Genomic DNA, 25320 nt, shown 5'->3' with positions numbered 1-25320 from the left:
TATTTAATATTAAGATATGGTTTATAAAAGCCTCAGAAGTATTGAATCAGTAAGTGCTATAGCAGTACAGGACTGTCAAGTATATTCAATGCAAATAAAAGAGGGCTTCCATGCTCCCGCACTATGCAGGGTCGCACCACTGGTTAATGGTAGAGGGAGTAGCTGAGAATTCTTGTAGAGACTGATTTCATACTGGTGCCACTGCACAAGGCAAGAATTTTTGGACCCTCTTTGCGAATATTGCTCATCATGCTGCATGGATGACAACAGATCCAACTACTTTACTTTCCAACAGAGGTAGTAGGGGAATATTTGACTTTAACTATAAACCCTGCACCGCTATTAGCCAGGCCTATGGGACCTTAATGTGAATTACTGTCACTAACCCGAGACCTTGGTAGCTTACCCAACACAGGGCTCTGGTTGGCACCAGTGAAAAATCCATGCACTGCTGCTAACACATCATTATTATGCAACACGATCTAATGGAAAGGGTTGGATGTTCCTGAATAAAAAGTTTTCTGGATTTCTGTTCCACGAAACATTTAGAAATGTTGCCTTTTTCTTTTGATTGGGAATGAAAACACATTTTGGAACACTGGAATTTCCTGCAGGACAGAAATTCTATTTTCCAACCAGCCCTACCTGAAGCCTTTTGGATATACGTGCTGTTTGCCTCGGGGACAGCAGACATCATGCAACTGGTATTGTTGTTTCTGTGACTTTGTGAGGATTAGGACAGGTTGTTGAGTTCCCCATGCCATGTGATGTGAGATACACAGCACTGCATTTGGCTTGCAACATCAAAACAAACAGGAAGAAGTGACAACAGCCTCATGAGATCTCCACTCATTGCATGAAATATCAGACATGTCCATGCCTGGCCCTCACTCTACAGAGGATGCTCCTAGTTCCAGAGTCCCTGGCCACTGAAAACATTTAGGAATCTCACCCTGGATCACAGAGCAAAATAGGTTAATAGATTCCAAGGCCAGAAGGGACCACTGTGATCGTCTAGTCTGACCTCCTGTATAACACAGGCCAGAGAATTCCTTTCGAACTAGAGCATATAACTAAAAAAAAACCCCTCCAATCTTGATTTAAACATTGCTAGTGCTGGAGAATCTACCAAACCCTTGGTAAATTGTTCTAATGGTTAATTACCCTCAGACTTACTTCCAGTCTGAATTTGTCTAACTTCATCTTCCAGCCATTGGATCGTGTCATACCTTTGTCAGCTAGATTAAAGATCCCATTTTCAGATATTTGTTCCCTATGTAGATACTTACATATTGTGATCAAGTCACCCCTTAACCATCTGTAAGCTTATGCATTTAGGGATTAATAATAAGAATTTTAGTTATAAATTGGGGATGCATCAATTAGAAGTAACAGAGGAGGAGAAGGACCTTGGAGTATTGGTTGATCATAGGATTACTATGAGCCACCAATGTGATATGGCTGTGAGAAAAGCTAATGTGGTCTTGGGATGCATCAGGCGAGGTATTTCCAGTGGAGATAAGGAGGTTTTAGTACCATTATACAAGGCACTGGTGAGACCTCACCTGGAATACTGTGTGCAGTTCTGGTCTCCCATGTTTAAGAAGGATGAATTCAAACTGGAACAGGTACAGAGCAGGGCTACTAGGATGATCCGAGGAATGGAAAACCTGCTTTATGAAAGGAGACTCAAGGAGCTTGGCTTGTTTAGCCTAACTAAAAGAAGGTTGAGGGGAGATATGATTGCTCTCTATAAATATATCAGAGGGATAAATACCGGAGAGGGAGAGGAATTATTTAAGCTCAGTACCAATGTGGACACAAGAATAAATGGATATAAACTGGCCATCGGGAAGTTTAGACTTGACATTAGACGAAGGTTTCTAACCATCAGAGGAGTGAAGTTTTGGAATAGCCTTCTAAGGGAAGCAGTGAGGGCAAAAGACCTATCTGGCTTCAAGATTAAACTTGATAAGTTTATGGAGGAGATGGGATGATGGGATAACATGATTTTGGTAATTTATTGATCTTTAACTATACATGGTAAATAGGCCCAAGGACCTGTGATGGGATGTTAGATGGGGTGGGATCTGAGTTACTACAGAAAATTCTTTTCTGGGTATCTGGCTGGTGAATCTTGCCCCATGGTCAGGGTTTAGCTGATCACCATATTTGGGGTCAGGAAGGAATTTTCCTTCAGGGCAGATTGGAAGAGACCCTGGGGTTTTTTCGCCTTCCTCTGCAGCATGGGGCACGGGTCACTTGCTGGAGGATTCTCTGCTCCTTGAAGTCTTTAAACCACGATTTGAGGACTTCAATAGCTCAGACATAGGTGAGAGGTTTTTCACAGGAGTGGGTGGGTGAGATTCGGTGGCCTGAATTGTGCAGGAGGTCGGACTAGATGATCATAATGGTCCCTTCCGACCTTGGTATCTATGAATCTATCAATCTCCTTGCTAAATTAAATAGATTGAGCTCCTGGAGTCTCTCATGACAAGGCATATTTTATAATCCTTTCACTATTCCTGTGGCTCTTCTCTGAACCCTCCCCAATTTATCAACCGTCCAGCATATATTAGTCTCTAAGGTGCCACGACTCCTCCTATTCTTTCTGCGGGTACAGATGGACACGGCTGCTGCTCTGGCACCCGACCTACGAGGGAAGGTTAAAAACACTGAGCATGCACAGTCTCGAGAAAAGCAGACGGGGGCCTGTGGCTTCCAGGCTGTTAAAGGCTGTTATAAAGAGGCCAGCAATCAATTATTTTCTATGGATTCTGAAAGTAAAACAGGAAGCAGTGGGCTTAATCTGCAAGAGGAGAACTTCCTAGCTTGGATATTAGAGGGGAAAAACTTTCTAACCATGAAGAAAGTGAAGCTCTGAAGCAGGCTTCCAAGGGAGGTTGTTGATTCTCATCACTGGAGGTTTTTAAAAACAGGTCGGACAAACACTTGTAAGGGATGATCCAGGGTTACTAGGTTCTGCCACAGCACAGGGGGCTGGGCCTGGTGACATCTCAGGGTCCCTTCCAGCCCTACATTTCTATGATCCTAGCCTGTAACCATGGCCTACATCCATTGTTCCTAAGCATTCTTACATTTGTTCCTACATTTAGCTGTATTAGAGCACATATTGTTTGCTCGCACCCAGCTTACCAAGATCACTCTGTATCATTGACCTTTCCTGTTCATTATTTACCATTCTCCCCCGTCTTTGTCTCATCTGCAAGCTTCATCATAGAATTCTCATAGCGGCAACACGCTGGGGAGAGATGGAGAAGGATAGACAAACCTTTGGGGTCAATCCGAGAGCCATTGATGTCAATGCAAAGCCTCCGATTGGAGTTTAATGTGTTTGGACTTAGTCCCATAGTTTCCATTTATAAGGAGGCTGGTACATTGGTGAATACTAGCTTCATGTAAGGGGAATTGCATTAATACTGTGGACTCTTCCTGTCCACACAGAGTTATAATGTGTACAAACTACTGTACTTACATCCATTCTAAATGGTCTCATCCAGTCCATGGAAGCTCCAACGGAAACAGAAACCTATGCTAGCCCAATGCCACATGAAGAATGTCTCACCTTGCAATGAATAGAGCTACACGACATATGTACACTCCACCTTGCAAAACTATTCTCTTGACACTATTACATACAGAAAACATTTGATCTTCTTCGGTATGAAGAGATTACAATGCTTTAATTTTAAGTCATTGTGCAGAAAGCAGCTTTCCCTTTCAGAAATACCTGTCAACATCCACCTCCTCTTTATGTGTGTATATACAGAACATACTTGTATGGATATGACCATAGAGAAAATATACTCCTTTCTGCAATTAGAAGGTACAGTATAATTAACTAAAACCAAACCAGGCAATCTGTTCAGCATATTCCCCATAAAACAGTCAAAAAAGTCAATCTGCTTCCTTTTAAAAATGTAATAGAAAATCCTAACACAACCCTGTTTTTGTGAATTTTTAAAATCTTTCTGTGCCTGTTGGCAATCTGCTATTAAATTATCCCAAAAGATGCCTGAATAAAAGTAGTCTAAAAGGTATTCTTCAGTGTGGCTGCATTTCCCTTTTTATTCTATTTCTAACCTTGTCTGTTCCAGAGTCAAGCAGTTTCCTCAATGAACTCAAAAATTAATGCATAGATGCAGCCACAGGTTTATGCTTGAATATTGCAGTAATTCTGTTGCTTTGATGTCTGAAATTCTCTGAAATAAATGCCAGCTGGACCAGCAAGGGAAATGATTTTCAGACAGCTTCTGTAATCGGTGGTAAATTCATGCCATTCCAGCGAAAGCATTTCAAATTGACTGCAACTGACCAAAATTATCAAGGACAGAAATAGGAGCCAAAGCCATTATTTCTTCTCCAAACTTCTATCCTATAGACATATACAAACTATTTCTCTGTATGGAGACTAGGGGTAACATAGATCATTATATTCACAAGTGACTGACTAATTTAAAGAAGAGAGAGGTATGTCTGTCCAGCATGCAATAACATCCCTGCAAGTTGGTGCAGAAATTTTTAGTCCTGATAAAACAGTTATCTTTAGTGTATCCTGTGCTAATTTGGTATGAAAAGCACCTGATATTAGCCATACACCTCGTTTCACACAGGAAGAGAAATAATGGAAATTTGCCTTACTTGGCAGAAAAGTTCAGTGTCCCTATCTTAGTGTTGTTATAAAGTTATACAAAGAGCTCAACTCCTTATTGTATTAGTGGAAGGCTGCGATTGCAGAATTTGCCATATGGGATCAGGCCTTTCACACATCACATCCGACATCCTTTCCTCTGACACAGGCTATTGCTGTTCTCTGACACTGTCATAAGGGGAATTGACAGGGAATCTCTTGCATAACATGCTTTGAAAGTAGCCACTGCAGTGGGAAGGTGAACCTAGAACTGAACCTGCCCGGCGAGGTACCAGATCAGAGCTGGAGTGCCCAAGGAGGAGGATCAGGGCTGTACAGGAAATAGAAGCTGGACTATACTAAGAGTCATCCTGAGAGGAACGGGACCAGACAGGTGCAAGGAGATGCTGGACGTGACCTGTCTGAAGAGGGAACCACACCAGACTGGGGTGTTGGTGGGTGTCAGGAGAACATACTGTGCCTTTAAGGGAAGATCACACATTAGAGGGAACTGGATTGGGGCTAAAGAACACTGGTCGGAAGCAGCCAAGTGGCCACTTCCCTAGACACACAGCTAGGAGCTCATGGCTCTCCTGTTCCGTACCAAATTCTGTTTTAGTTCTAAGGAGTAAGGCTTTCTCAGTGTCCAGGCTGTGACTTCCAATGAATTCACAAGATGACACATGGTACCAGAGTGAGTCAGAAGTGAGGACAGAGAAAGAAAACTGTGATGAAGGAGTAACGGAGTCATCTTGGAGATGGAGTGACTAAAAGCCCCCAAGGAGTTGAAACTTTCAGATAATGCAGCAGACTCCTGGAAGAGATTCTGAGCTTATATATGCAAGCAGCTCTCTTTGGTAAGAAGGAAGACCAGCAGAAAATCACAATCCTCTTAAACATTGCAGGACTTGAGACAGTTGATGTCTTTAATAGCATGCAATTAAATCAAACAGAGACATCAAGTTGTGACATAATTTTGCAGAAATTTGAAGAGTACTGCATACTCCAAAAGAGTGAAACATTTGAAAGGTATAAATTTCACTTTAGAAGACAAGAGGAAGGAGAGTCCTTTGAAGAATTCCTAACAGAGCTGAAGCTAATGAGCCAAGCCTGCAACTACGAACAATTAACAGATTCAGTTATAATGGATCCAATTGGAATTGGAATCAGAGACCCAGAGCTGCAAAAATGACTACTGGAAGATATGGATCTCACTTTGGATAAAACAGTAAGACTGTGTCAGGCAGCACAAATCACTCCAAACAGAATAAAAATAATGGAAGGAAAATAGGACACCGCCAATCTTGATAGAGTGACAAGAGAGAGAAAAAACTGGCAAGCAGTAAGTCACTAGAGAACAAAAAACACAGAGAAACCTGAAAAAAACAAAATGTGAGAGTTCACAAGGGACAGCTTCAAGCATGGCACAAGATGTGGACACAAATACAGACCTTAACAATGCCCGGCTTTTCTTAAGCGCTGCAACATTTGTAAGAAATGCAGTCATTTTGCCAAAGTCTGCAACCAGGATCAACAACAGCAGACAAGGAGGCAAAGCCTGCATTCCGAAGCACTAATCTCGGAAGAGAGTACAGACAGCAGCACAGAAGACGAGTTTTATCTAGGAGCTGTATCTGAAGAGGAAGGAACAGATGAATGGACAATTTCCTTAGAGACTAATGGGACTCTTATAACCTACAGATTGGACACTGGAGCTCAGGTAAATGTTGTTTCAGATACTAGTGTTAAAAGGCTGAAGCGGAAAAAAAGCCAGGAAACATGGTGAGCAAACAGGTTAAACTCAAATCTTATAGTGGGGAACTCGTTTCAACTAGCAGTATGCATGTACTAGAAGTGAAGGTAAAGGATCAAATAGAACTCATAAACTTTGTGACAGTTAAAGGGAATAAAGCACTTATATGGGTTTAAAAGCATGTCAAGCCCTTGGGCTGATACAAAGAGTGCACATGGCAGAGGAGATAAGGGACATAGGCATAGAGGAACAGTCTCAGGATGTTTCAAGGTCATAAGAAAACTAGCAACTGAATATAAAAGTGAACTAACAGAGCCCAATTGTCCCATCATACATGCCTCTAGAAATAGTCCTCTAAGGATGAGAAAAAAGTTCAAAGAAGAACTGGATTGTTTAGTAACAACAGATCGAATTAGAAGAGCATACAAATGGGTGCACTCACTAGTAAAAGTTTCGGTGGGGAGGAGGACGGAATACAGATTATGCCTGGATCCTTCGGAGCTTAACAAATACATCAAAAGGGAGCATTTTCAGTTCCCTACCAGGGAAGATATTACTGGGGAATACGGCTGATACAAAAGTATTTTACTACTTTAGATGCATTTTCTGGATTCTGGTGGATTCCCTGAGATGAGAGGAGTTTCAAATTATGCATTTTTATTACACCATATGGAAGATATTGCTTTCTCAGATTATCACTTGGTCTAAAATCTATCCACTCCAGAAGGCTTTCATAGGACTGTAAAGCAAATATTTGAGGGAATTGAAGTGTACACAGATTACATTCTCATCTGGGGCAGCACAACAGAAAAACATAATTACAGGTTAAAGAGAGCATTGGACAAGACGAGAACAGTAGGCCTGAAGCTAAACAAAAATGTAAATTCAGGCTCAGAGAAATTACCTATTGAGGAGAAAGGTTAACTGAATAAGGGGTATGTATTGATCGTAGCAGAGGGCAAGCTATAACAGATATGCCACACCCAGAAAATGAAGAGGGACTACAGCTGTTCACAGGAATGGAGAATTTTGTTGAGATAGATAGATAGATAATGATAATTTGGCTGGATTAACCAGCAATCTCTGCATACTAATGCAAAAGAATAATCAATGGATGTGGGATACTAACCTGGACAAAGAGTTTGGCAACGTAAAACAATTGATTCAGAAAGCCCCTGTCCTGAGGTATTTTGACAACAGAAGACAGATCAAATTGTCCACAGATCCTCCAAAGAAGGCACAGGGGCTCCATTGCTACAAAATATGAGCACCACCTGAAGACTGGTGGCGTACGCATCCAGCACTCTTACAAAAACAGAATGCCATTATGCCCAAATTGAAAAGGAAGCTTTATCCCTGGTACATGGCTGTAAAACAAAGATCGTTCGTTCATTTATGGAAGACAAGTTGTTGCAGAAATAGACCATAAGCCTGTGATATCAATGGCAAAGAAGGGCTAGTGGACACTCTGCCCTGGTTACAATGAGTGGTTTTCAGATCCAATTGTCTGATTTGGAAATAGTCTAAAAACAAGGAAAAGAGTAGGTGGTAGCACACTGTAAAGAATTGGGGCCTATCTCATAGGAGACACCTCCTACCCGGCCAGGCGTTGCTCTTGCTGAGCCAGCTCACCCCCTGGGGTCATTGTTTCGAAGCTCTCATAGACTCCAGGGAAGCAGTTTCCAGCAGAGTTAGGTATTATTTTAATTTATTTCAAGGCTTCTTAACAAACAAATCAAACTTCACTGCCTCTTCCCTCAGAGCCCGCCCATGCTGAATAGTCACTTCCCCAAGTCTGCCCGTCACACCACTAAGCTCAGCAACCCAAACGTTCCTGGCCCTTCCCTTAGAGCCTCGGTAATACAGTTGCTCCAAACCAGTGACCCTTCAGCTTTCTAGGAAGTGTTGCTGACCCCCTCCCTCCAAATCCTGCTGCCCTCTTTTATGAGAATCAGCCAATTAAGTGCCAGCTCTTTTCCCCAGGTGCCGTGGACGGGGCTAATCAGCCAGCCAGGTGCTGGCCTCTGACCACAGAGGAATGGTATCTCTCAATACCTTCATACACACACATTGTCCAGACCATTTTATCAAACTGGGGTAGAAACAGAGGTGAAGTCAGACAGAGTGCATGTCCACTTGATAAAGAATTGTCCCGGCACAGAAAGGATGTGGAATGAAGTTGCTGGGACTATAGCTAATGACTAGACTTTACAGAGGGTGATCAAGGCTATTACCACGGGGTGGACAGGACATCACGTATCAAGTCCACATTTCCAGTTCAAAGCAGAACTGTCTCTCATTGATAGTGTATTGTTTAGAGAAAATAGAATAATAATAGTGCCTAAGACGTTACAGGCTGACATGCTCACAAGAATACACAAAGGCCACTTGGGCATGGAGAAATGTAACCACAGAGCTGGAGAGATACTGTATTGGCCACAAATGAACAATGCGATGGAGAAAACTGTTAAAATGTGTGAAACATGTCAACAGTACCAACCTAAACAGAAAAGAAGAGCCTATGCTGGTATACAATGAACAGATAAGGGCATGGTCCAACGTTGGTGTGGATTTAGTTGCATATGCAGTAAAGACTATGTTTTGATTTTGGATTATGATTCTCATTCTCCAAAGGTTGTTTCATTAGAAAATACCACATCAAAATGTTATAATGTGCATGAAACCCATATTTTCCAGCCATGGAATCCATGAAGTGATTATGTCTGATAATGGTCCACAGTTTGATAGACATGAATTTAAATAATTGGCTGCAGTGTATGGGCTTAAGCAGGTAACTTCCAGTCCCAGGTATTCTCAAGCCAACCGTTTTGTAGTGAATGGCATGAAAATTGTGAAAAGACTTTTGAAAAAGACCGCTGACTCAGGTACAGAGCAGCATCAGTGAATCGTGGGCTGTCACCTGCAGAGACATTGTTGGGCAGGAAGTTGAGAACAAGACTCCATAAGTTAGTCGTGAACCCTAATGGCAATACTGACTTAGGTGTCCATAAGGAACATTGTAAGTGTAAGCAAAAGATATATCATGACAGCAGCTCTAGTGTGTTGGAGCTGTTGAAGCCCAGTGATGCAGTGTCTATTCATGATAGTTCTTGCCAGGCAGAGAGGCCAGTAGTGATTCATGGTCACCCCACTATCAGATGAAGTACAAACTCCTGCAGGGCATACATTTTGGAGGAACAGGAGACATCTGCAACTCTTTCCTGAAGAAGAGGGAGGTAAGGAGGCAGATTCTTCACTGACAGCTACAGGCCAAAGCCCTGAGAAACCCACTGACCATCCTTCAGTCCAGTTCTGCAGAAAGAACCTGGGGATTACAGTGGACAAGAAGCTGGATATGAGTCAGCCGTGTGCCCTTGTTGCCAAGAAAGCTAATGGCATATTGGGCTGTATTAGCAGGAGCATTGCCAGCAGATCGAGGGAAGTGATTATTCTCCTCTATTCGGCACTGGTGAGGCCACACCTGGAGTACTGCGTCCAGTTTTGGTCCTCCCACTACAGAAAGGATGTGGACAAATTGGAAAGAGTCCGGTGGAGGGCAATGAAAATGATTAGGGGGCTGGGGCACCATGACTTACAAGGAGAGGCTGAGGAAACTGGGGTTATTTAGTCTGCAGAAGAGAAGAGTGAGGGGGAATTTGATAGAAGCCTTCCATTACCTGAAGGGGGGTTCTAAAGAGGATGGAGCTTGGCTCTTCTCATTGGTGGTAGATGACAGAACAAGAAGCAATGGTCTCAAGTTGCAGTGTGGGAGGTCTAGGTTAGATATTAGGAAACACCATTTCACCAGGAGGGTGGTAAAGCACTGGAATGGGTTTCTTAGGGAGGTGGTGGAATCTCCATCCCTAGAGTTTTTTAAGCTCAGGCTTGACAAAGCCCTGACTGAGATGATTTAGTTGATGTTGGTCCTGCTTTGAGCAGGGGGTTGGACTAGATGGCCACCTAAGGTCCCTTGCAACCCTAATCTTCTATGATTCTATGATTCTAACCAGAGCAGTCAGCTGATTCAGCTTGTACAAGGACTGAAATGGTGCCTCGTCGATCTAATAGACTGTGACAAGTATCTGAAAGACTCATGGAGTCAAGAATCTGATGGTATTTGTAGAGAAACAGTTGGTATATATATTAAATTGTTTGGGATTGCCTTTACTGGAATGGGGAGATGCCAGGAGTATGTACTGTGCCTTGAAGAACAGAGTGCATGTTAGCGGGAACTGGACTGGGGCTAGAGAAAACTGGTTGGAAGGAATCCAGTGGCAGCTTCACACACACACAGCTAGGAACTCATGGCTCTCCTTTAGCTTATGTAATTGTGCTTTAGTTCTAATCAAGCCTCACTTTTTAGAGTCCAGACTGTTTCTCCTCCTTATGAATGCAAAAGAAAATATAAAGGAGGACTTGTGGCACCTTAGAGACTAACCAATTTATTTGAGCATAAGCTTTCGTGAGCTACAGCTCACTTCATCAGATGCATGCAGTGGAAAATACATTGAGGAGATTTATATAAACACAGAACATGAAAAAATGGGTGTTATCATGCACACTGTAAGGAGAGTGATCACTTAAGATGAGCTAATACCAGCAGAAGAGTGGGGGGGTGGAGAAAACCTTTTGTAGTGATAATCAAGGTAAAATATAGTGGGTTTCTGGGGAGAATGGGAGGTGCCAGCTTCAGAATAACTTGTGTAACTGACATGTGGCCCTCTATTAGCCACCTCGGAAGATAAGGGACCTACTACTACTTTCAGCTCATGTGGAAGAGTCAACATGGTTTTTCTAAAGGGAAATCATGCCTCACCAATCTACCAGAATTCTTTGAAGGGGTCAACAAACACGTGGACAAGGGGGATCCAGTGGATATAGTGTACTTAGATTTTCAGGTTTCAGAGTAACAGCTGTGTTAGTCTGTATTCGCAAAAAGAAAAGGAGTACTTGTGGCACCTTAGAGACTAACAAAAGCTCAGATAAATTTGTTAGTGTCCAAGGTGCCTTTTCCTTTTCTTTTTAGATTTTCAGATGTTTGATAATGCAGCAAGGAGGAAGATCGCACCTGAGATTTCCAAGAGAGCCCAGGGGATCAAGAGATTCATCTTCCATTAAATCTAAGATGAAAATCTCAACTGATTAGCGTAATTTTCCACTAAATCCACAAGTACCAGTGTCAGAATGAACAGCCATGGCAATTTCTCGCACCTGCACTTGTGTCTGGGAGCAGCTGAGCAAAATAGCGGTGGAGATGCTGGACATCTGAACGGCCCAGGGAACAGCCGGTACAGACCATTCAGGGCGCCAGGGGAGGCCCTTGCAGTCCTGATGCACATTCCATGTTCCCTAACAAAGGAAGGGGGCATAGTGCTGCATAGCCAGCAGAGGGGCTTATAGAGAGAGGGCTCTGTTACCTGGCAGAGAGGCAGCCCCTTTGCCCCAGGAAGCTCAGGGCATCTATCTGGTCAGACTTGGGAATCAAGCAGAGGACCAAAAGACGAGCTTTCGACCTGCGCTGACCTCCTCCACAAATACACTCTCTGAAGGATCCCAGTCTCACTTTGATGTCTGGATTATGTGTCCATATGTCTGGAGTGGCTCAGGAGCATGAGTGCCAACCTCAGGGCGGAGTATTAAGAGCTGGGGCACAAACCCGAATCTGGTTGTGAGTTCTGTACTTAGATTTCACCAACCAAACATCAAGTGTTAACTCCTCAAGCGCGATCACAGCCTTAACATGGAGTCACAGACAGTCCACTTGGCCACTGCCACTCAGGAAAGCTTGTCTCTGTGACAGATGGTCCCTTTCATCAAAAGTCACAACAATATTTAGGTTACTCTCAGTCACAAAGGACCAGTCCCTTACCCCAGGTCAATTGTACCTTAGATCCTATACCAAAGACAACACTTGTAGCCAATCCTATAATAAATTAACTAAAGATTTATTAATTAAGAAAAATAAATGAGTTATTTACAAGGTTAAAGCAGGTAAACACACACACACACGAGTTACAGTCTTTTTTTCCCAAAAGTTAATAAAAGCTGCTGTAATGTGCAAGCACTATATGTCCTTTAGGGCTAACTGAGGCTAAGCAGCTGGGGATCTCTTGCTTATGCTTAGAAATCTTGCCCTTCCAAAGTCCAAGCAGCACAGAGATCCAGTTTCGTCTGGTCAGGGATTTTTATTCCCTTTCTGCAGAGTCCACCTCCATGTCTTCTCCTCATGGTTGTCAGGGGAGCAACCAACAAAGTCTTTGTCCTTTGCTCTTTCACAGTGGTTTCAATGGTGTCATTTGGATTCAATGGGTCTTCTTGTGTGCCGCACCTAACACCTTCTGTAGGAAGCCAGCAAAAGTTATCAATGTTTCTTTCCTCTTCGGTAAGTTACACAGTCACTGAGGTTTACAGTGCAAACACTTGTTACCTGGGGTTCTTTCAATGCAAAGCTCTTGGTAACTTTACTTTGTGCAAGGTGGTGTCAGGAAATAAATCAAAGGAGACACAGCCATCTGACTGCCACAAGCAGGACAACACAAGAGTGCTCTCACTTAAAGCTATACTTTACTTAGTCTTAAGCACTTACACATGTCCGCAGCAGGTTAGTAAAACACCCCAAAAGATCCCAGATGCATATTTACCCAGGGTCTTGAGGAGGTCTTAAGGGGATAACTGCAAACATCCAGTGGTCGGCCGTTGTCTGCAGGGGAACTTGAGAGGTGGCCAAGCATGCAAGTGTCCATCAAGCTCAGATTTCTTCCTCTTTTTATATCTAACTTGTTAGTATTACGTAGCTTGTCCATTAACAAAACTGCTGAGCAGACGCTAAGTTAAGGGGAGAGCTCTCCAGACTGTCTGGTGGGCAACTTTACATCAGTCAGGCAGGGGAATTTTCCACCAGTTAACCAGATGTAGAGCAATAGTTCACAATTGCTAGATTTTCCATCTTGTGAAAACCGCATGCTCCGGAAAAGCAACTCAAGTCAGGAGGGCAGAGGGTCATGTTTATTCCTTGAGGTCACTCACTTCACCTCCTGTCCTGGTCTGTTAGATGTGCTAAGATTTCAGAAAGGCCTCCTTCTAACTGCTTTCGGCAATAGACGTAACAATCGGTATGCCAGCCGCTCACAGTGGTTTAAACATGATACTGGGCTCTGGGCTATCAAAACTCTGCTCCAACACATTCACTATACCTTATAACATGGGGTGAAGATGTTGTAAGTGAGATTAGATCATGCAGCACATACAAACATTTCATAAAGTCTAAACACATTTGCATAAATCAAATACCTATTTTAACAATATGAACACACAGGGGAGCCAGACAGTTTCCAGCTGTGCATTCGTCACTGTTCAGTTGGGGCCTACAGGCCTTGGCAGGACTGGCATCCGGTTGGCCAGCAGCACAATGAGCTCCAGCAGATATGCAATTCCTCTGCAGGATTCCTAATCTGGACTTACATTTCAATCTCATAGAATTTAGGGGTTGTTATCATGTGCCAAAGTTAGGAAGAGAAGTCCATATTTGAGAATCCACCTCAGCATTAGCTCCAATGGGAGCCAGAAGTGCTCAGCACCTCTGACAGTAGGGCCTATGGGTCATTTAGGTGCCTAAATATGGCCTTAAAGTGCATTAGTTTAAGTACCCACTTGTGAACATTTGGGCTGAAATCGCTCCTCCCTAGCAGAAGCGACTGCATTCACATCACAGGGGGAAATAAACACTGATTCTGCATATTTTCACTCTCTTCCTGGTTTCTGCATTCAATTTTTTAAAGGTCTCCAAGCAACGCTGGCTGTGCGCTCAATGCCATGTGCTCAACAATAGTGCCGTATTGATCGCACCCCACAGGGCATGTGCTTAGAGGTGAAACAAAGACAGAAGGTAAATCTTATTCTCCTCGTAAACAGTCTAAAATCCATGTTACATATTGACAAGAAAGAACCTGTTAAAATTCCTATTGGAAAACTGAAATACTGTTTTTCTCCTTAAAATGTGAAAATGCTGGAAAATACAAAAGGCTTCATTACAACTGAGCATTTCTCTTGGAGAACTTTAATTTTGCATGGCTGTGGGAGCTCTGATTTATCAGCATCTCCTTTGATGCTTCTGATCCTATGAGGCACTATAAATAAACATTTAAACTCATTAAGTATAAAAGACAGGAAACTTTAATAATGGGATATGAGCTTTTCCAAGCAGATCTTTTGGTCCTGCTTTGATCAGGGGGTTGGACTAGATGACCTCCTGAGGTCTCTTTCAACCTTAATCTTCTATGATTCTATGAGTCCATGCCTCATTCTCAACATAAAAGTGTAGGAGTGAAACACGAAGACAATGTTATTGCCAACGGAGAGACACTTCCCTTGTCAAGGTTCAGTTTAATTCATCACCTTCATCCCATCAGTCAAGCTCGGTTGTGCTGTCCTTACAGTGAGTAGTACCTCACTCTGCAAGCGGTTACATTCATTGAGAACAAGAGTGAAGTGTAACACAGCTAGCCAGGCTGTGAACCTCTTCCTCCCACTCTACAGTGGAGATGCCAATTCCAGGCCTGCCCAGATGCACTTCATTGAGTGACCCCTCTCTGATACAGTGGGTGAAAAAACAGAACCTTTCTTTCACAGGAGAATTTCAGCATTTTGAAATTACCACCCGAAACGGCATGTTGAAATACCAAAAGTTTCATGAAACAAAACTCCAGGAAGCTTTGAATGGGAGCTGTTGACATGGAAAATTTGACAATGGTCAATTGGAACAACATGTCAACAGGACATTTCCATGCCACTACGTTTTTCATTTTGATTTTCCAGATTAAAAAAATAGAAATGATTAACTAAATAAACATTTTTCCCCAGAGAAAATTTTGACAAAACCCTATTTTCTGATTGGAAATTTTTTTGTGGGAAATGTTTTGACCAGCTCTACCCCTCAATTTCATTGAAAGCTCTGCAAGCCAACCCAGCCTGGATAAGGATGGGAGAATCTGCTCCAGTGAGTCATGTGTGTTACTCACAGCCATTCATGGACCTAAAAAGGTTTGGGTCTTCACTTCAGTTTAGAGAACATGAGAATGGCCATCTAGCCCAGTATCAAAGGTCCATCAAAGGTCCATCTAGCCCAGTACCCAGTCTTCAGACAGTGGCCAATACCAGGTGCTACAGAGGGAATGAACAGAACAGGAAATCATCAAGTGATCCATCCCCCTATCGCCCATGCCCAGCTTCTGGCAAATAGAAGTTAGGAACACTTCGGAGCATGGTTTTGCATCCCTGTCCATATTGGCTAATAGCCATTGATGGACCTATCCTCCATTAATTTTTCTAGTTCTTTTTTGGACCCTATTATAGTCTTGGCCTTCACAACATCCTCTGGCAAAGAGTTCCACAGGTTGACTGTGCGCTGTGTGAAGAAATACTTCCTTTTGTTTGTTTCAAACCTGCTGCCTATTAAGAAGTAGCTGGAAATGCAGATGTCTGTGCAAGTAACACTCAAACCCCTCAGATCCCAAAAGCACAGCAGAGGGAGAATATTGCCACAGAAGTCAGCTCTGTTGTGTTTCTTTATCTTAAACTCCCCCACCCCCAAAATTTAAGGATCAAGATTACCAAAGGTAGAAACCTGCTTGCATACACCAAAACTCTGTGTGCCAAAATGCAACCCCATATTTAAGTTCACAATTATGTGTGCTGATCAAACAATTACCCACCTGAACACCCAACTTTGCAAACCTTTAGCATCAAAATGAGGAGCAAATGCATCCCACTCCTCCCTTGGGAGCATGGAGCTGAAAGCAGCCCATCTGTGTGGATGGTACTGCTATAATTCAAATGTTAAATGACAACAGTGAACATGAGGGTGGGAGGGATTGATGGTTCTTCAGCCTATTACCCCTTCTGCTCCAGTCCTGTGAAAGCCCCTTTTCAGATGTTCCTCAAACAGGCGGAGAGTAGTGGCTGTTCTCCAGGGCATCATACACTTGCCATTCCCTACACAAGTCAATGCTGACTCCACATGCATTTCTTCCTGCCAGTTCCTCCATCATAAAATCAGCTTTCCCACTCCTGGAGGAGGGGATTTTGGGAGGCACCATGGGAACAACTCTTGCAACGGCTCATGCAGAGCCTTCATAAAACTGTCCCCGACTCCCCACAGATCTCCAGGAACCCAGCTTCCCTGCCTGCTCTGTGGCGTGGGATTGAGGGAAGCAGTACAAACTCCACTCTCTTCCCACCCAAGTGAGTAACAGCTGGACATCCCAAGGCCACGCCCATTGAGTGTTCTGTCCCCGTACCTAGTTGTAACCAGAGCTGATCGGGAATTTTCAGTGTTGCTGAAAATTTTCAATTTTCTGTTGGGAAAATCAAAATGGATTATTTCATTTCAGGTGACTCTAACCTGAAACAAAGCATTTCAGGCCAACTCAACAAACCAAAATGGGACATTTTCATTTCAAAAGGTCAATTTTTTTGTTTCAATTGAAAGCGTCAAAATGAAATGTTTGGACATTTCCAAATCAAATTTTTTCAGTAGAAAGTTGTTCCACAAAAATTTTGGCTATTTCAATTTATTGTCCCCACTTGGGATGAAAAGAAACATTGAAATCTCAGACTTTCCCTGGGACAGATGGAAATTCCAAATGTCCCTCAGCAGAACAGTCTGTTTAGAGGACTATGTGACCCCTGATATCTCAGCCAAGCATGGCCTTTCTTTGCACAGAAGCTAAACAAGAGCTACACACTTGTACTGGCAAGGAGAGAAAAATAAAGTTTCACAAATAAACTATATATTATATGTTCTCTTACAGTTCTGCACGGCCTGCCTGGTTTGCCTGAGAATGAAGCTCCGCTCTGCAGCATTAATCCCCACGTTAGGGGTGAATTCTGAATGGCCCTCAAAGGTTTGCTGAGACATATTTACATACATACATTGTTTAGGGACATACTTTCTCTGTAATATTTTGGTATCAAGTGTATTAAATAAACAGGATTAACTTGTGCTTTTCTATTCCTTCTTTTCTACCCCTTTCTCTGTCACTTCACTTTCCCCTCTCTAGCTATGCCTCTATTTTTCCACCTGTATTTAAGATTCTGGATTTATTTTTTTTAATCAGGTTTGATTCTCTAAGAGCATATCTTTCATCCCTCTCAGGCATGTCTGGCTTTTAGAATCTGCCTTTGATAAAGGAAATACTACTTTTAAGTAAATATTGTAGGTTAAGTATTCCTATACAGATTCTTTGGAGGAAAGTTTAAAGAGTACAGAATATTGATCTGGCAAAAAGCTTAAGGTAAACTGTCTTAGGTGTCTGGAGCTACAGAAAGCACAGAGCAGAAAGCAAAGCTAACAATTTTTTTCCTGGTTTCAGGAAAAGACTATTTTGTTTTTGCCTACACCATTTTTCTCATGTTCACCATAAGTAAAATGTCTTTTACTTTCAAATGACAAGAGTGGTTCATTAACACAGAAGGGAGGCACATCCAAAGCTTATTTTTACTTGTCAAAAATCACTCCAACACCCAATCCATTGCAGTGCAATTCACAATAGAGACAACTTGAAGAAACAGAAACAGACACATATAGGAGGCTTCTCGGGAGAAATTTTTAGTAAAGTTTCCAAAAGTTCGACAAATATCAGCTACATTGACTAACTCTTTTAGTTTGGATCTTGGAAAGTTAATTACTAGTATGTAGACATCGAAGAAACTCAACATGCTTTGAAAACAGGAATTCATTTGGCCTTACAACAGTAGAATTTAAGTACTATCAAATAGCCAATTGTTCAGTCATTCACACCAATTGGTTCCCTGTGAGGTGCTTCAGTTAACTGCCATTTTTGTCTATTTGGATGTTATGTTCCTCAGGTCAAGGATCGGCATTTGCATTGAAAGTACAGCACCTAGCACAATGGGACTCCAGTCTCACGTCACCGAGTAAGTCAAATTAAATCACATAAAAGTTATAAGTTTTTAAATATTTTGTTGTCAGTGTGCCTCGAGATAGGATATGCATGTGGCATTAATAAAGAATAATTCAATTAATTAATATTTTTCATAGCCTAAAAATTAAGCATCAACTCTCAGAGGTGTGAATCACCATTTCCTAAATTAAAATTATTTAATTTATGACACAAAAACTGAGCACACCTTCCCTTTAATCTCCCTGCTGTTTAATTCTGTGTGAATCCCGATTTTTGTACCTATTGGTCACGGAATACATAATGCTCAGCTATAACAGCATCTCTGAGGAGTAACTTTTTCTACCGTCTGTGGTGGTTAGGACACTCCATCACATTCCAGTGGATAATGACCTGACCTCAGTTATATAATCGTTCATTATCTCTTGGCTAGACTGCAGCAGTGCAATATACTGGGGCATGAAGCCTTCAGCTGTGAGGAAACACCAGCTAATTCAGAGTCCATCTCCAAGGCAACGCAGCTACTGTGAGCACATCAAACCTGTACTCTGCTTTCTGCACTAACTCCCTATAGAATATCGAGTCAAGTTATCTCTCGGGTGCCAAATTACCTGGGCCTAGAATATCTAAAAATTCACCTAACGCTCCAAAATGAGGATCGTGGTTAACTCTGCTCCTCAGGTCCAGCGGAACTTTCTGCCACGCCACAGAGGTGGCTCTCAAAGGCTCTGATGATGTCTTCCTGGCCACATTGTTCCATCCTCATCCTCCCCAACCTTTCAGCTGCTTTCAACCATCTACCACATTCTTCTTGGGATCACGTCTTCCCTTGGTTTCCACAACTCTGGTCTCCCTTTTACTTCTTCCCTCTCTAATCACTCCTTCAGCGTACTCCTGCAGAGGATCCTCCTCATCCCTGCTCCAGTTTTCTGTATAGCTTCATCCTCAGTCCCCTTCTCTTCTCCCTTTATACCTTGTCTCTTGGTAATCTCATCCACAAACACAGTTTCAACTGCCACCCCTATGTGGACGATTCACCGACCCACCTCTCCACTCCAAACCATCTCTCTGGGATGTCCAACTGGCGACTTAAGATCAGCATGGTCAAAATATAACTCCTCATCTTTACCCGCACAGCCTCCCCACCCCTTCTTTCTCGATCACTAAGGACACCACCACCATCCTCCTCCTCACTTAGGCCCATGATTTGGGCATCATCCTCCACTCAGCCCTCTGTCTGTGTCCTCACATCCAGGGTAAGTCTTGCAGAGTCTTTCTGTACAACATCTCGAAGGCCACATCTACCCTTGGAGCTGAGGGTGTGATTCCCAGCTTGGGCAGATATACTTGCACTACCTATTATTAAGCGAGCGCACTGAACATGGTAGTCATGTAGATATGGTAGTATGGGCCATGGGAGCAGTGACACAGGCTAGCTTCCCTGAGTACATACCCACAGAATCCAGGAGGGTTGGGATTCATTCCCCTAGCTCCCAGCATAGAAGTAGCCATGGATACGGCCTTTCCTATCCATCCACACAGCTCCAACTTTCAACCAGACTCTCATCTTGCATCATGATTACTGTAACTCCCTTTCTTGAGAAATGCAACCTTGCCCCACATCCATGCAAATGCTGCTGCAAATATCGTTTCTTAGCCGACGCAGTGTAGCTGTAGCTGTGTCGGGATAATAGAGAGACAAAGTGGGTGAGGTGCTGTCTGTTATTGGACCAGCTTCTCTTGGTGAGAGCTTTGTGTGGCTCAAAAGCTTGTCTCTCTCACCAACATAAGTTGGTCCAATAAAAGACATCACCTCACACACCTCGTCTTTCTAATTTCTTAGCCTGTCACTTTGACCATATCACCTCTCTGTTTGCTTCCCTCTCCTGGCCCCCTCTTCTGCCTATCCAAGGCTCTTCACAGTCAATTCCCACTCTACCTATCCTCTCTCATTTGCTCTCAACCTGTCCATACTCACCTCCTATTGGTCCATCACTCACTTGGTCCATCACTCACTTATTAAATATTCAAATAAATACTTTCTCGCATTCGCCTCTGCTGCCCCTCGCACTTGGGAGAAGCTCCCTGTAACAGCCACAAAGCTCCCTCATTATGCTCCTTCAACACCCTCCTTAAAACTCCTGTGCCATGAGTCCTCCCAAAAACCTGGCAATGGGATGGGTGGCTGGTGAGCTGAGACCACGGCCTAGCCTGCTGACCAGTACTGCCTCATTGTCTCCATGTACTTCCCTATCTCTTGTCTCATGTCATACTCAGATTGGAAGCTCTTTGGGGCAGGGGCTGTCTCTTTATTCTGAGTTTGTACAGCGCCTACGACAATGGGGTCCTAGTCCATGACTCTGACTCCTAGGCACTATGGTAATACCAATAATACCACAAGGGTATAGCTCATCTGTGTAGGAGATAATTTTATCTGGGGCTAGGCCAAGACTTTCGACTCAACTCCCACTGGAACTAAGGAACCATCCCAAACCTCACCACCTCCTGCTCCGAGTGCAAGGTGCATCTCTCTGACCTGCCTTCTCCAATATAAACACAGAGCAGAGTGTACAATACATAGAATCATAGAATATCAGGGTTGGAAGGGACCTCAGGAGGTCATCTAGTCCAACCTCCTGCTCAAAAGCAGGACCAATCCCCAATTAAATCATCCCAGCCAGGGCTTTGTCAAGTCTGACCTTAAAAACTTCTAAGGAAGGAGATTCCACCACCTCCCTAGGCAACGCATTCCAGTGTTTCACCACCCTCCTACTGAAAAAGTTTTTCCTAATATCCAACCTAAACCTCCCCCACTGCAACTTGAGACCATTACTCCTTGTCCTGTCATCTTCTACCACTGAGAATAGTCTAGAACCATCCTCTCTGGAACCACCTCTCAGGTAGTTGAAAGCAGCTATCAAATCCCCCCTCATTCTTCTCTTCCGCAGACTAAACAATCCCAGTTCCCTCAGCCTCTCCTCATAAGTCATGTGTTCCAGACCCCTAATCATTTTTGTTGCCCTTCGCTGGACTCTTTCCAATTTATCCACATCCTTCTTGTAGTGTGGGGCCCAAAACTGGACACAGTACTCCAGATGAGGCCTCACCAATGTCGAATAGAGGGGGACGATCACGTCCCTCGATCTGCTCGCTGTGCCCCTACTTATACATCCCAAAATGCCATTGGCCTTCTTGGCAACAAGGGCACACTGCTGACTCATATCCAGCTTCTCATCCACTGTCACCCCTAGGTCCTTTTCCGCAGAACTGCTGCCGAGCCATTTGGTCCCTAGTCTGTAGCTGTGCATTGGGTTCTTCTGTCCTAAGTGCAGGACCCTGCACTTATCCTTATTGAACCTCATCAGATTTCTTTTGGCCCAATCCTCCAATTTGTCTAGGTCCCTCTGTCTCCTATCCCTGCCCTCCAGCATATCTACCACTCCTCCCAGTTTAGTATCATCCGCAAATTTGCTGAGAGTGCAAACCACACCATCCTCCAGATCATTTATGAAGATATTGAACAAAACCTGCCCCAGGACTGACCCCTGGGGCACTCCACTTGACACCGGCTGCAAACTAGACATGGAGCCATTGATCATGACCCATTGAGCCCGACAATCTAGCCAACTTTCTACCCACCTTATAGTGCATTCATCCAGCCCATACTTCTTTAACTGCTGACAAGAATACTGTGGGAGACCGTGTCAAAAGCTTTGCTAAAGTCAAGAAACAATACATCCACTGCTTTCCCTTCATCCACAGAACCAGTAATCTCATCATAGAAGGCGATTAGATTAGTCAGGCATGACCTTCCCTTGGTGAATCCATGCTGACTGTTCCTGATCACTTTCCTCTCATGTAAGTGCTTCAGGATTGATTCTTTGAGGACCTGCTCCATGATTTTTCCGGGGACTGAAGTGAGGCTCACTGGCCTGTAGTTCCCAGGATCCTCCTTCTTCCCTTTTTTAAAGATTGGCACTACATTAGCCTTTTTCCAGTCATCCGGGACATCCCCTGTTCGCCACGAGTTTTCAAAGATAATGGCCAATGGCTCTGCAATCACAGCCACCAATTCCTTCAGCACTCTCGGATGCAACTCGTCCAGTCCCATGGACTTGTGCACGTCCAGCTTTTCTAAATAGTCCCTAACCACCTCTTTCTCCACAGAGGGCTGGCCATCTATTCCCCATGTTGTGATGCCCAGCGCAGCAGTCTGGGAGCTGACCTTGTTAGTGAAGACAGAGGCAAAAAAAGCATTGAGTACATTAGCTTTTTCCACATCCTCTGTCACTAGGTTGCCTCCCTCATTCAGTAAGGGTCCCACACTTTCCTTGGCTTTCTTCTTGTTGCCAACATACCTGAAGAAACCCTTCTTGTTACTCTTAACATCTCTCGCTAGCTGCAGCTCCAGGTGCAATTTGGCCCTCCTGATTTTATTCCTACATGCCCAAGCAATATTTTTATACTCTTCCCTGGTCATATGTCCAACCTTCCACTTCTGGTAAGCTTGTAATAACATGTTTATTAAAAAAACCTACTGCTCCCTGCACACACACCTCTCCCCCTGGGAAGAGGATGAGACACAGGGTATGACTACACACCAAAGAATAACCCCTGACTGCCCTGTGACAGCTGACTCGGGCTTGCAGGGCTCAGGCTGTGGGGCCATTTCACTGCTGTGTAGACTTCCAGGCTTGGGCTGGAGCCCAAGCTCTGGGATCCTCTCACCTTGCAGGGTCCTAAAGCCTGGGCTCCAGCCTGAGCCCAGGAGTCTGCATAGCAATGAAACAGCCCGGCAGATCAGGGTTTTTCTTTGCTGTGCAGACGGACCCACAGAAAGAACCACACAACAGATGTTAGTCACGTCACTTAGTGCACAACAGCAAGCATTCACACCTTATAGTCAAGATGGCAGAATAAGAACCTGCCTAGAACAGAATCCTGCTATAGAGGACACTTCACCCCCCCAGGAGACTTCAGCCCTTTTGTGCATTCATGGAGGAGCCATGGACAGAAGTACCATGCTGCCCATCTTCCACATGACCCGCGCACAGAGCTCCATGCTGGGGCAGGAAAGGGGCTGCAGCATCCATGGATCTGGGCCTAACACAAGTGGCAGAGAGGCGCTGCAATCTGCTAGTTTAGTATCTGAGGGTTATTCAGGCTTTACATCGGTTGGAGTGTATTTGACCCCTTTAATCTTTATTAATACGGATGAAGCTTTGCTTGCACTTAGAATCATAGAATCATAGAATCATAGAATCATAGAATATCAGGGTTGGAAGGGACCCCTGAAGGTCATCTAGTCCAACCCCCTGCTCGAAGCAGGACCAATTCCCAGTTAAATCATCCCAGCCAGGGCTTTGTCAAGCCTGACCTTAAAAACTTCCAAGGAAGGAGATTCCACCACCTCCCTAGGCAACGCATTCCAGTGTTTCACCACCCTCTTAGTGAAAAAGTTTTTCCTAATATCCAATCTAAACCTCCCCCACTGCAACTTGAGGCCATTACTCCTCGTTCTGTCATCTGCTACCGTTGAGAACAGTCTAGAGCCATCCTCTTTGGAACCCCCTTTCAGGTAGTTGAAAGCAGCTATCAAATCCCCCCTCATTCTTCTCTTCTGCAGGCTAAACAATCCCAGCTCCCTCAGCCTCTCCTCATAAGTCATGTGTTCTAGACCCCTAATCATTTTTGTTGCCCTTCGCTGGACTCTCTCCAATTTATCCACATCCTTCTTGTAGTGTGGGGCCCAAAACTGGACACAGTACTCCAGATGAGGCCTCACCAATGTCGAATAGAGGGGGACGATCACGTCCCTCGATCTGCTCGCTATGCCCCTACGTATACATCCCAAAATGCCATTGGCCTTCTTGGCAACAAGGGCACACTGCTGACTCATATCCAGCTTCTCGTCCACTGTCACCCCTAGGTCCTTTTCCGCAGAACTGCTGCCTAGCCATTCGGTCCCTAGTCTGTAGCGGTGCATTGGATTCTTCCGTCCTAAGTGCAGGACCCTGCACTTATCCTTATTGAACCTCATCAGATTTCTTTTGGCCCAATCCTCCAATTTGTCTAGGTCCTTCTGTATCCTATCCCTCCCCTCCAGCGTATCTACCACTCCTCCCAGTTTAGTATCGTCCGCAAATTTGCTGAGAGTGCAATCCACACCATCCTCCAGATCATTTATGAAGATATTGAACAAAACCGGCCCCAGGACCGACCCCTGGGGCACTCCACTTGACACCGGCTGCCAACTAGACATGGAGCCATTGATCACTACCCGTTGAGCCCGACAATCTAGCCAGCTTTCTACCCACCCTATAGTGCATTCATCCAGCCCATACTTCCTTAACTTGCTGACAAGAATACTGTGGGAGACCGTGTCAAAAGCTTTGCTAAAGTCAAGAAACAATACATCCACTGCTTTCCCTTCATCCACAGAACCAGTAATCTCATGATAAAAGGCGATTAGATTAGTCAGGCATGACCTTCCCTTGGTGAATCCATGCTGGCTGTTCCTGATCACTTTCCTCTCATGCAAGTACTTCAAGATTGATTCTTTGAGGACCTGCTCCATGATTTTTCCAGGGACTGAGGTGAGGCTGACTGGCCTGTAGTTCCCAGGATCCTCCTTCTTCCCTTTTTTAAAGATTGGCACTACATTAGCCTTTTTCCAGTCATCCGGGACTTCCCCGGTTCGCCACGAGTTTTCAAAGATAATGGCCAATGGCTCTGCAATCACAGCCGCCAATTCCTTCAGCACTCTCGGATGCAACTCGTCCGGCCCCATGGACTTGTGCACGTCCAGCTTTTCTAAATAGTCCCTAACCACCTCTATCTCCACAGAGGGCTGGCCATCTCTTCCCCATTTTGTGATGCCCAGCGTAGCAGTCTGGGAGCTGACCTTGTTAGTGAAAACAGAGGCAAAAAAAGCATTGAGTACATTAGCTTTTTCCACATCCTCTGTCACTAGGTTGCCTCCCTCATTCAGTAAGGGT

Source organism: Eretmochelys imbricata, chromosome 6 (assembly GCF_965152235.1).
Source record: "Eretmochelys imbricata isolate rEreImb1 chromosome 6, rEreImb1.hap1, whole genome shotgun sequence".
Taxonomy (NCBI): Eukaryota; Metazoa; Chordata; order Testudines; family Cheloniidae; genus Eretmochelys; species Eretmochelys imbricata.
Note: the sequence above shows the minus strand (reverse complement) of the source record.